The following is a 14113-nucleotide window of genomic DNA, read 5'->3' on the forward strand; positions in this document are numbered from 1 at the left end:
TGTCAGGGAATACTTGCTTCTTCATACTAAATAGGACAGCGCTCAAAAACTAAGGAATACGGACGGAACAAGCGCTCTTTACTTAGCAAAGTTACGTATTTCGTTTAGCTTCCGTTTGTTCTCCAAATGGTTAGATACAAGTATGCGCTTTTCTCTTGCGATATATATTGGTAAGCTACTATTAATGACTTAATTTCGACAGCTAAACGCATTCCAATACATTTTTACACCGCTTCTTGTAACACTCTCACGATCCGAAGCTGCTCGTTCTAGGTGGCCTACATGCACTGGTTTTCAGCTCTCAGCACGTTACCCTGTATGTAAACTGTTGCTCCGTGCACAGTGCGGCGGACATTAATTTCCCTAGCCTTAATTTAGAGCCTCCACTTCTTTCAGACCTTCAACCTGAAAGTTTGTGCTGCAATTATTTCCCGGGGTTGCTTAGCAGGACATTTTCATTCCTTCATCGGAGGTTACTAAGGTGTTCGCCATCAACCTTTTGTACCTGAGCCTTCCGTATCCAACCATCAGAACACCTGCTGTATACACACTGTGAACAAAGCCAAACAGCTTGCGTGATACTTTTTCAGGCTGAAATAATTGTACCGACCACTGTCGTCAGCCTGCACTTACGTATACTTTAGAACCTTCGCGTACTGCTCTTCCATAATCACATCAATCGCTCCGTGTCTACTCGTGTCTAGGCTAAATAACACGCTTTCACGTAAACTGCGACCATTCCACATTGGCCTTGGTCATATTCTACGCTTTTCTCTGTAGCCTTATTTGTGACGCGAATACTAATACCTGTAACAAAAGTAACCCTTTTCCTTTAGATTACAGACTGAATCTTATCAGCGCTTTGACTCTATTAGCAGAATATCTCTACTCGACAAAAAATCCGAGATATGTCTGGGTACTTACCGCAGACTTCTTTAACTCCTTTTTCCTACGATTTATACGAGCTTCCCTTTCAAATATAAGCTGATTCTAGGCATCACTATGCTACGGTCACTATAATTTTACTTGCCTAATACAAGTACCGCATCTCGCATGATGCCGGGGTGGGCGCGCATTATCAAGTTCCCTTGGTTTTTAGTTTCTGCACCTGAGCCTTTCGAGGTCTACCGCTACTTCTCTTCGTGACATTTATAGTGAAATATCAGGTCACTTGCACCAGAACTTCCTGCTGTCCTTTCTTAAACCATTCCTTAGTTTCCAAATGTCTGCTTACCTACCTGGTTTGGTCGTAACGGGGAGTATTCTATCCCTTAATGTACTGTGTTTTTACTTTATACATTCGCATTTCAGCGCCTTCCTTCAGCTTTTCAACCACCCCATTATTGTGAGATGTTGGTTCGTATGCATGGACTGCTTTTAATTTGTATATCTTTTTATTCTTATGAGCACTGTAGCCAGATATGTACTTATTGATTACACTACCTCAAGCTTCTTGCGCACAAAAGCTTCCAATAAGAGGATATGCCATTTCTTTTTAGCATTGCGTACTGTCAGCCGCAAAATATTTATTTGCGCGTGGCGGAGCGACGCAAAACTGCCTTGCAGCGCTATCTGCCGCCTCCAAGCATGTTGTCGAGGCTCACGAAAATTGCGTCTGAAGCGCGCTTTGCGCATGCCTGTCCTTTCTTCGCTATCAAGCATGCCTTGACGCTTGCTTCCCCGTGACGCCCTTATCAGAGTCACGGAAGCCGCTGAGGCGCTGTGTGACGTTCGCAGCCAGTCCTTCTTGGGCTCGCGCGAGCGATCGCAGCACTGTTCACCATCGCAGCAGCCGAAACAGACACGCAACGATGGTAACACAGCGATTCATTGCCAGCGGCGAGTGGCAATAGCGGATCCCGGTGAAGAACGCAATGAGACTTGCGTGACAGCAAAGAAAGGACAGGCATGCACAAATAATGGTTAACGCGGAAGTGCTGTGAGCCTCGACATCAGGCGTAGTCACGGCAGATGGCGCTGGAATGCAGTTTTGCGTCGCTCCGCCACGCGCTGGACGTCCCGCAATATTTTGCTGCTGACAGTATGTACATGTGGTAAATCCATACCGCGATAAACCCTTTTGAAGCCCAAATAATGCCTGATATCTCCAACAACGCACTTCCAGGCTGTCCACACCACAAAAGTTTTCTGCCTGAAACACTGATTTTTTTCCGGACTCGCCCTTCACATACAGACCAGTCCTCAATTTTCTCCGCCGCGTCGACAATGAGCCAATTGATTTTAGCAGTGGCCCACAGCCACTGGGGTCTGAGGGCGGGGTTATAGGTATTGTTGCGTTAGCAACACTACGCCAGGTTTTTGCCTCGTCGCGTAGCCGGTGGGCGGTAGGCACGAATGGCCTTGAACAGCCGTTGCCTAGCAGCCGTTTCAGCCGAGCTCCGCCAGGTGGCGTCGCCGTCGTCGGCGCCGCGCCGCTGCCGCGCGCGTAGACGCTCGCTCCCGCTAGATGCATGCTCTCCGCAGAGGTAGAGCGTGAGGAAGTGTCTCTTCGCGGGGGGCTATATGCGCGCTTCGCCTCGGTGGAATCTTGTCGTTATGGAGAGCGCTAAAGAGAAGCAACGGCTACAGGACCAAGCTAGAAAGAGACAACGCGCTCGAGAGACAGCAGAAGAACGCACTGCACGACTCGAAAGCGTCGCAGCTAACGCAACTGACCAGGCTTAGCCAGAGCTAAACCACGCCTAATTTTTTATTCATGCGGAAAATGGTTGTCAAATGCTTAGCTGTGACGGTAAAATCCTCCTCTGATGAGATGGGCACGTTTTGGCTGCTCATTAATCAGTCCTTATAGCGCGATTGCTCCGCGGTTATACACCGGCGTTTTTCGCTGGTCTCAGGTAGCCGCACCCCACGAATGGTTGTGGCGCACCTTTAGCACTAAGACATGTTTTACGCTATAGCGTATACATCTCGTTCGGTCGAAAAGCCGTCCGCGTAGTCGGCACCACGGGTCGGAAATAATCGGGGCCTGCGTAAAAAAAAGGGCATCATGCCGCCCGTTTGCCGCAGAGTGTTTCGAATGGTGTCATACGATTCAACGTTTCGTGCAGCACAAAGTTTAGTTAGAGCCTATAGCTCACGGCAAGGATTCGAACCGTCGACCTATAATCGGCAGCTGCGTACAAAAATCGTATGATGGTAATTTGTGGTTCTAGTGATGGATGATTGATTTATGTGTCATAGGCGACGAAGAGTTAATGAAATCATTGTAATTAATTGATCAATGAAGGAAATGAACAAATAAAAATTTGAAAAACAGGAGATTCAAAGGTGTCGAAATGCTCAGAGTGAAATAAAAATTTGAAAAAAAAGGAGATTCAAAGGTGTCAAAATGCTCAGAGTGAAAAGCCAACGCTTTGTGATGCTAATTAAAAAAGCTTAGAGTGTGTAATCGATCAATTATTTATTTGAAACAATAGAAAAAAAATTAAAAATGCGTTCAAGGGTGTCAAACTGCTCAAAATGGAAAGCTTAACCTATTACGCTATCGCGTCGTATCCTTAAGGCGGAGCATAAGTGTCCTCTCCAATTTATCTGCCTGCGGATAATGGCTGCTGCACTAGCCGGCGAATACGGGGGCATATTACACGCGAGGCGGGCGCCCGAACTCTTCTTCATCGGTTCTGCAAGAACACCTAAAAAACCGGGGAAGACATTACACGTGACGACCAAGGAAAGTAATAGGGCCCCCTCACCCTGAGGAACTCGAAGGACGAGTCAGGGCCGTCGGGTCTGAGGGCGCTGCGGGCTTTGTACTCTTCGCCTTCCGCTTGGACCTCCTTTTTTTGGTCACCGTCGGTTCCATGCAGCTCGCTAAAGAGGTGCACAGACAAGGAAAAACTATAAGAAAAACTGCAACAGGCAACAGTCGCGCGTTACACTGATGTGGGAGTCCCCAAAACATTTCGTCGCAGCAACCGTGGTTCGCTAGAATCTAGCAAAATCCTAGTAGAGGAATGCTTTTCGTATAGCCACCGCTTCAAAACATGGCCGCGATGGCCGAGACCGAACATTATACCTGGAGTTTCGTAATAAATAAACCACAACCATAGAGCTAGTAACGCATCCCAATAGGAAGAAGGCCCCGCCGCGGTGGCTCAGTGGCTATGGTGCTCGGCTGTTGACCCGAAAGACGCGGGTTCGATCCCGGCCGCGGCGGCTGAATTTCTTTGGAGGAGAAATTCTAGAGGCCCGTGTACTGTTCGATGTCAGTGCACGTTAAAGAACCCCAGGTGGTCGAAATTTCAGGAGCCCTCCACTACGGCGTCCCTCATAGCCTAAGTTGCTTCGGGACGTTAAACCCCAATAAACCAAACCAATAGGAAGAAGCAAGTAGTGCTGGCTGGTGAACATCATGAGGTTGCCTTGAGTTTCAGCGTCTGGCAGGCGAAGCAAAACCGAGAGCACTAAGCAGACGCAGCGTTCCAAACAGCGAGTGGAAATACAGTGATCAGCACAGAGCTCCATATCAATACAAAGAGCAGTTGTGAACAAATTCCTGACTAAATTTTTAGGTTTTTCCGGAAAACACCCCTCTACAGTCCATTTCGCCACCAGTGCAGAAGCCTATCTCCCGGCATGTCACCCGAAAGGCCCAGGACTATGGTCAAAAGTAAAAGAACGACGCGATTGGGCCCCGAATTTCAGCCCAGAAGCTTCTGGTAATGTTGGGAGTAAAAGCAAAGCCCTCACAGTTCGCAACTGTCAGCTGCCGTACAACTGCTCCGCGAGCAAATAACTTGACTAGCGTGGTTAATCCGAAGCACTAATTGAATGGTACGACAAAACAGCGCTGACGGACGGGACGGGAGAGACAGACACATGCGCTGACTAACAACCAAATGGTTTATTGCGAAAGAGGGGGGCAATATAAAGCATAGAAGGGAAGAAAATGCGGGATGAACATGACATGACATATATACGGGAAATCATCACTGATATATAGATGTACAGTCTTTGTCAAAAGTAATCAGGCTGCACGTTTTTCTTCTCAAGATATATATTAAAGCTATTATGCCAGCCCTTAAGCTATAAATATCTGCATGGTAAGAAGAACCGCTGTTCTTAACTTCAAAGAACTTTTTGATCTTTAGGGAAGCCGTGCGAGCCCTGTTATACGAATGAGAAGCAAACCATGGAGCTTGGTTACTTTTGACAAAGACTGTACATATGTCATGTCATGTTCGCCCCGCATTTTCTTCCCTTCTATGCTTTATATTGTCCACCTGTTTCGCAATAAACCATTTGGTTGTTAGTCAGCGCATGTGTCTGTCTTCGCCTTCTTCCGTCCTGTCCGTCCGCGCTGTTTTGTCCTACCATTCAACGTGAACCAACCAGCCCGACTCAGCCATCTCCTTGAAGCACTAATAGTCACTTCTGGCTCAGTGCTCACTTGAGGCATGATATGGGGGCTACTCGGCGTCTTTCTGCCTGTTCATGCCACAAAACGATAACTTCTGTGGCCATCGAACGTTAATGTTCGCTGAGGGAAATGGGCGCATTGTGCGTCGATGACAACTACTTATCGAAACCTATCCCGCGTCACGCAACCACATATTGCTGCGAATGAGTTACACTGTCTTCAAGTACCTCGCATTATGCGCATTTTCGGTGAGCGGTGATTTAGAAGAACTAGATTAACCACGAACGGTTGCACTAGAGAAAAATAAAAGTTAGCGAATGTTAAAATTGCGGCTTGAGTGGTCGTCGTCCGAAGAAGAAAGTGTCCTTATAACACTGGCTATAAAACATATTTCTGGATTACCGGCTTAAGATCAGAGCCATACCAAGTGAAACCTCTCCGAACTCTCACATTTCTGCTAAAAATGCACTGCATCCTACAGTTGGCTGACGCAAGCCAGGAGCCAAACGCTGAAAAGCAGGTAGTGAGTTTGCGCTTGACCGGCACTACTGCATACCACCGGCTTGTCTTCTAAACGGGCACGGGCAAGTAACCAACTGCTTTTGCTTGAGAGGCCTCCTTCTGTCGTCCATCTATTGGCACCAACAGTACCTTTCAATAAGCTCTTCAATGAGACCGAACGTAAAATTCAGGGGGCAGTTTGACTGGCTAAAGTGCATAGAGGCGAAAGCGTTTTCCGCACCACTTTGACTACCTCTGTGGCACTGGTGACGTCACCACTGGATGACGTCACACATAATCAATGACTAATTATTAAGTAATAACAAATTACTAATTAATGGCTAATTAGTGCGTAATGACTAAATACTAATTCAGTGTTAATTAATGGCGCCTAAGCTTCGCCTTTAGGAGTGGAACGCGACAGCGTGTTGTAGCGCTGCCAGGGGGTTCACGTAACGCCACCACCCGTTCGGCGCGATGCCTAGCCCTTTGAACACAAAGGTTTTTGCGGAAAGGAAATGGCGCAGTAATTCTCTGTCATCTCGGTGGACACCCGAACCGCACCGTACAGGAAGGGGGACATAGGAGGGAAAGAAGAAAGAGAAAGAGGGGCAATGAAGAAAATGAAAATTGTATTTGAGGAAAGGAAATTATGCAGTAACAAGCTTCTGCTGACGTCCTCCTGTCGACAACGCTGAGGCATTAAAGGCTTTTAAAAACAGCGTGGGGGGCGACGAAGTATAGACCAGAAGCGTCACAATAGCTCCTCTCTGGGACGATACTTCGCCGTCAGCTCACCCTCGTTTTAGACAACCAGGCAAAGCCATAGATGGAAGCTTAAATATCCGCTGATAGAAAGGCGGCATACTAGAGGCAGCGGTACATCAAGCAGCCACTCAAATTTGCGAGCCTATTTCGATCTTCTGTCCTTAATCTTACTCTTTGCAGTGACATACCTTATTCTTACCGCAGAGGTTTCGCCTATTCAGTTTTTTGCCTTCTTGGCACTTGTATTCCGGTAGCGATCCAGACAGCAGGCGGCTGAGTAAACTATTGCAGAGGAAGGCCGGTGACTAGGATTCCCTGGACACTGGAGCTTGTTGAACGTTGCCCGCGACGTCTACACACGGTGGTTGTCATTCCTCTTCTTCCTCTTGTTTTCGCGCGTGGGGCCTTTCTTCTTGTTGTTGTTGTTGTTGCCTTGGTTTCTCCACATGAAGTTCTCAGGCTTCCACCTCTTTTCTTATACGCCATTGTGGTTGTGGTAACACGCTATATGATACTTACAATTGATCAAATCCAACTAAACAAAAGAAAGCGCAAAGGTCTTCCTGATTAGTGAATTGACTCATTAGGCATAGGATTAACGGAAATGGGAGTAACAGATAATGGTTGATGAAGGTTGATGAAGGTATTGACTCTACTGTATTGACTGCATCTTCTTTCTGCTGGTCTGCGCATGCCGCAAGTTTGATGTTGTGTCCACTCCTATCGTCGTTCAGGTTGGACCGATAGTATGTACAGATAAATAAAAAGGTGAATATGAGTAGCCTGATGACACTGCTGATGAAAAAAAAAGACGACATTCACTCATTAAAGGCGCGAGCTCACACGGGTTGCACATGGAAACTTCTAAATCGTTCCTACCGCGTTTGATGCAGATTGTTTACCTGGTTCCTCATGGTGAGCGCTTCTCGCTGAAACCAGTTCTCCGGGTGCCAAAAAGCTGCCCGCACTTATTGCTAAGCAGCCAATTATGAGCAAGAAACACGTAGTACGTCCGCGATCTATGGAAAGCATGCCGCCGGATAAATCATGCGGTCCGTGGTAGCTTAGGTGCGCTCGTACATCATTCCCGCTTTATCCGTCCGCGTTCGAGTAGTTAGCGTAATGCTGCTCACATGACCAACCTTAGACCAGTCCGGTGTTGTCCTCCAGTAAGCGCTACACTTCACTGCGTCGCAGACGTGACCCTACTCTACTACGCCAACGCAAACGGAGCCCTACAGTGCAAAACCATCCCAGGCACTCACGTTCTATACCCCTTACTGTTACATCACCACAAACATGCCGCAAAAAGGAGGCGAGAAGCCATCGCAAATTCACAGATCGCAAAATCATGCATCGCAAGCGCATAGAACACCTGCACTGGGCAAATGTATATATGTGAAGCATAATCGTCCAGCCATTTTCTATCATCGCTTTTTCGACCAGGAGGAAGCGACAATATCGAGATTTTTGGTATCGTACGCGGTGTGATGGGTGGAGATTAATGCCCAGTTGTTGAATGTGGACTAACAGGGACGCTGTAATGGTGGAATACGGAATAATTTCGACTACCTGGTCTTTTTGGAGCGAAAGCTTCTCCACGCTAGCTGCGGAGCATTTCGCCGATTCGGGCGCAAGCCCCATCTGCGCATGCGCCGTTTCCATGGCGACCGGTTGCGCCGAGCCACAGGTCTTCACCGCACGCCATCGCTGCGCTGCGTCGATAGGGCGGTCTCGTCCGCGTCGCCGCGCGTGACGTCATCACTCAGCTATGCGCCTCACTGCGCATGCGCCGTGCTCTTTCCGCGGCGGTGAGCGCAGCTGCGCTCGCGTGTCATATGCGCAGTGGATGAAGAGGCGGACTGCAAGCGTACGTACTCGTACGGCATCAGCAAAGGCTACGAGAAGCCACGTCGACGGATCCCGAAATCGTAGCATGCTACAAGGCCGGCCGACAACGCGAGAAGGAAGCGAGGAAGGGCAAGCGTGTGGCTGAGACGCCCGGAGGACGTGAAGAACGGCTCGCTAAACAATGGCGACGAGAAACGGAGAAGCGACGACAATGCTCCGCGAACGAAGCCGCCGCCTCGACGTCTGCTCAACAACAGCCGATGGAAACCCAGTCAGAGAGACGTACTAGCCACGTGATTCGTCTCAGTAAACGCCGCAAACAGAAGACTGACCACGGAAAACCAGCTTTGAAATGCGCCATAAAATTCACTCACTCTAAAACTATCGCATTCCCCACACGTCATGCAATTAAGTGCCTACATATTTTTCCGTGATTTGTCTTCTGTTTGCAACAACGCAGATGAAGAGGGGGGGGGGGGGGGGGGGCTGGGTTACTTGGCACGTCATGCGACCTGATGATGTCATAACCAGTGTTGTAGGCGTTACCGAAAAGAAGTAACTAAATAACTTATTCGTTACACTAAAGAAAAAGAACGCGTTACCGCTCTACGTTACCTACAAAAAAAGGTGAATACAAGGGGGGGTGGGGGGTTACTGCGCACAAAAAGACTTGTATTCACCATGATTGACCGACTAGCCCAACAACGTAGGCTACAAAAAAAGGTAACGCGTTACCGTTATCGTTACCGAAAAAAAGTATCGCACGTTACTTTGCCGTTACTTCATGTCCATAAATTTGAATCAATACGTCTTCGCAGTAATAACTCAAGATAACAGTTTTATAAAGCTCACATTTCACATAATTCCAACTTCATAAAGAAAACAGTTGAACTCAACATATTTATAGGAATTCTGGCGTGCTTCTGCTTACGAAATTACGCGGAAACTGTGTAGCAATAAAGAAATGCTTAAATGACATAGTTCCGGAAAATATATATTTGCGCACATAAACAATCTTTTTTCACTTAACATGCATAATTATCGCAAAAGTGCGAGTGTTTATGCCCAGGCATTCAAGGTAGGAACTCAATAACCAGAAACGTAGCCGCAGTTGCAGATAGAAATAAGCAAATTTTTTTTTAAATAGTGTTTATAAACAACGACAGCTTTCTAATAGCTATAAGCAACAGCTGCATTTCAAAGCTGTCATCGGACAGCTTGCCTCACTTAGTGAATACGTCCGCACCTACGCTAAATAGGCGCTCGACAGACGCACTGGATGGTGCTCCTGTATTCACTTTCAGGAAGAGCTCAAGAAATTCTGTGCAATTTTTCCCAGAACTGACCATTTGCGGAAACCTGTAACTCGTCTTCTCTGCAAGGCTTGTTTTCCAACCAAAAGATCTCAGACCCAGACGACACGCTGATATTCTTCAAGCGAATGAAAACTCCGGATGGTTGCACTCTGCTTGCAACGGAGTCTAGGCAGGAAAAGGAGAGAGCCCGTCCTTTGTCGCAGTGCTGTGGGAAGTGGGTTGTTCCTTGTTCTGGCTAGGGAAGAAAGGGGGAGGGGTATGACTATAAAGGAAGAAAGTTGGAGCGACAGTGTTTTTGAGCAGAAAATTTTTAGAAAGTTTAGTATGAGGTAGCTCACTACTGCCGGCACAGGAACAACGGCACATTTCCTTCTATTTTTTCTCTACTTCGGTGCTACAGCCAGTTGACTGCAATCCCATTTTTTGTGCTGTACCACTGTACTCTTTCGACGGCTCACTTGGGGCCATCTTGAGGTAAACTGACGATATTACCGAGTATACTCAGAAGAGGGAACTGCTTCCACAAAGAATGCGAGAGTGTCGCCTCGGAACAAGACCTTTTGGTTGGAAAACAAGCTTACGGAGAAAAGGACTTATAGATTTCTGCAAATGGTCCATTGGGGGCTCGGCATGCGTCCACTCTTTAGAGAGTTGTCTGTGTGAGGGGTTTGGGGGTGAAGACGAGTGTGTGAATGCGTGTTCGTGCTTTTTTTTTTTAGTTGAGTGCGTCGTCAAGGGCACTTGTTTTCTGGCATGCATGCGAGCCGCAACAAGGGTCGTCGAGAGCACCTGTAGATTTTGTTTATTTGCAGCATCATTTTCGGCGTTTTTGTTCTGAAAAAGAGACGGAGGGGGACAACTGAAATAAAAAGCAACTGGTAACGTGACACCTCACGTACCGAAAAGTGTTAACGTAAGTACATTACCCGTTACAGTTCCGAAATGTTAACGATTACGTTACTAAGTTACCGGAAAAAGTAACGCGTTACCGGTAATGTCGTTACTTGTAACGCGTTACCGACAACACTGGTCATAACTATCTCAGCCAACCAGCTAATTTTATGACCTACCACACCAGTGGGTTTTTGCCGAATTTTGGAAGCGCCACAACCTGTTTTTTTTTTGTCTGCAATGAGGATGTGGTGATAATATGGTAATGTGCTCCAGGTGCGCATGGGAGTTGATGCACTGAAGGGGTGAGGATGTGACGTAACATATATGATAACACTACATGGGTGCTCCCCGGGAGCGGATATACTACGTGGACGGTGGATTGTGCCATATGTGGTGATATGACCCGGCCAGACCCGGAAGAGGATGCACTAAAAGGGTTGGGTGCACCAAATGTGGTATGAGATCCACGCATGCCCGAGAGTGAATGTGTTACGAGGCTTTCTGTGGACAACGGCCCGGCCCTCTTTATTGAGGGGACGATCGACGCTGCTGCTAAGCCGTTGCTCGACTGTTCTTGATGATGTTGATGATGATGTCCTCAGGCCTAATGGCACATACCCACGGCGGAGGATTGGCCAGGGTGCATAGCCAATCCCCCGCCGTTATCTCGACGTTCGACCTTGCGTTCCCGGCTTCATCTTCTTCGTCGGCGACACCAGCGCCGCTGTAGATGTTCTGCAGGGATGGAGGTTGGGTGCATCATATCAGAGTACGGGACACAAGTATGCCCTGAAGCGGATGTGCAGAAAGAGGTGGATGCTCCTAATGTTGCAATGCGACCCAAGTGAGCCAAAGGGTTCATGTGCTTAAAAAGCTCGAGTGTAGTGAGCCATGCGTAGTAATGCGATCCATTCAGGCTTCGGACTTGATTCCTGGTGGGCTGGGGTGTGCTGGTATACTAATGCGGCCCAGGTGAGCCAAGGTGTGGATGTACTGAAGGCCTGAGGGGTTGAGTGCGCCTTATGCAGTAGTACTATACGGGTGTGCCGATGCGTAGATGTTTCAAGGGCAGGAGGTGAGGTGTGCCCTACGTAGTAATGTCAAAGAGGAGGCATTAATTGACGTACTGAAGGCTTGGTAGAGAGTGTACAGTCAGGGACAAAAGTCTCCGGACCACGTGTTCCTCTAACGAAGCCGATAGCTCTGTTATTAATCGGCGGCGGGAGACCACACTTGTGGAGGTAAGAGTTAATTTTTTGTTCTTTCATCTCCACAAGTGCGGTCTTTAGACGCTGTCTGATAGTAGCGTTATAAGCTTCATTTGAGGAACCCGTGGTCCGGAGACTTTTGTCCCCGACTGTACCACAAATAGTGTTGGGAACCAGGTGGCTTGCGGCTTCATGTACTGAAGGGGTGGGGATGGGCCTTATTCCTAATGCGACCCAGATGGCATGTGACGTGGATGTACCTATGTGCTGGGAGGGGGGTTTACCTTATAAATAGTAAGCGACCCAGGTGGATCCAGGCACTGATGTAATGAAGGAATGGGGTGGACGTGTGCCCCGCGTAGGAATGCGAGTGGGCTCACGATTGTTATATGCAGAAGGGGTGGCGTGTGTCATATGCGGTAATGCAATCCAGGTGAGCCTGTGATGTGTTCACAGTAGGCCGGTAGGCGGCGAGGAAAAGAGAGCACGTCTTAGGGAAAGCACGCCCGTTGTAAAGCGCAGCGCGTACAACTCTAAGACCCCCAAACGGATCCCTGCCGTGACTGCTTCCAGCGCTGGAAACAAGAGTCCAGCCTGTTTTTGGAGAGATATGGGAGAGGCCTTTGCCCTGCAGTGGGCGTAGCCAGGCTAATGATGATGACGATGACGATGAAACACGCCCCCCACCAGTGCGCAGATACCCAGGTTGTGATTTTAACTGTTGTTCCCCTGAAGTATTAGCTATATAGGTTCCCAGAAACCTATGTACTTCACCAGCGCAATGGCTTAGTGGGAAGGTCCTTTGCTAACGCTGGGAGCTGTTTGATGGGAGGATGCAGACGGGTGGCGGGATGTGAGGCATTCGTGTGCTGCGGCACGGAAGGAAGGAAGGTAAGGATGGGTGGGTTGAATGGCACCCGTCGCTTCGGCCGTTTTCTCCTGCAAACAGCGGTGAGGTCGTGGAATTCCTGCGATGCGGACCTGTGTATAGGGCTGCGTTAGTGATTCTGAAGTTTCGGTGGTAGCGGGCATTGCTGGCAGGTTTGGTGCGTGACGTTGCTGCCACTTCTGAACGTGTCGCTTGTCATGCCGGAGCTCCGGGGCGCGGCGTCGCACTGTGCACTTGTCCACCGGGAAGGCTCTCGTCTGGTATCGGTTCGTAACCACTGATCCTGTGACTGGGCACGCGAGTTCATTTATTTTCGGTTCGCTTGCACTGCTCAGCGATTGAGAAAACCATGCTTCTGGTTACAAGCGTCCCATAGTTTTGAAGCCCGTACACTCAAAGCACGGTGCACATGGGGACATATTAGCGATCCTCAGGAAAAATGGCAACCACAATTCTTTTTCCCGGAAGCAGCCCTAAAAAATTCTCCCGCCGTTAACCGTTGAGGTAATGCAATTTTGAACGCAGCTTTTCTCCCGGCGCGTTCAGCAGTTCAGCAAATGCTGTCCAGGTTGGCCTGCTCGAGCGGGGCCGTGGATACCCGGCGTGTGAGTAGCAATTAACGTTCAGCAGTAAGGTCTCCTCTTACTCATATACTGTCCGGATGTAACGATCGTGCTTTGACGCGATAGTGTTGGGGCTCCCATTCGGCAGAAAATCCGGCGTCGTCCAAGCTGTGAGCGAAAAATCCCCGGAGAAGCAACCCAGGTGGGCCACCCAGGTCACGTGACCTTTTGGCCTCATCATAACCTGCCCACAGAATTTTGAGCAAACTGACAACCTTCCCAGGTGGCAGTTAAATTAATGATTTGTCGCGAGAGGTTGCTCGGGAAGAGCCGCCTGGGTCGCACAAGGCCCACCAGTGGCAGCACCTGCCATCGCAGGGCAGTGGAGCATCGCTTAACCGCTGCGCCACTGCGCCAGGAGGGGTATGAGGACCTCCAGGGATCTATGAATGTTAAGTAGAGAATACCCAATACCAAATTATGGATATATGGGCGTTAACCCATTAAGCTCGGCCCTTAAGGCCGAGCTTAAGTGTCCCCTCCAATTTTATTGCGAAAGCAATACTACTTGCACTTTCACGCCTTTGCCGTGCCGCGGCGATGACCACCATTGACCTTCATTTGACCTTGATTGCATTAGATTTGATTAGATTGGATTGGATTACATTAGATTAGATTACATTGGAGTGGATTGGATTGTATAACCGATGCATCTCTACAAGTCTAACCACAAGCACCAC

Source organism: Amblyomma mixtum, chromosome 7 (genome assembly GCF_055824585.1).
Source record: "Amblyomma mixtum isolate Tamu chromosome 7, ASM5582458v1, whole genome shotgun sequence".
In the NCBI taxonomy this organism is placed as follows: domain Eukaryota; kingdom Metazoa; phylum Arthropoda; class Arachnida; order Ixodida; family Ixodidae; genus Amblyomma; species Amblyomma mixtum.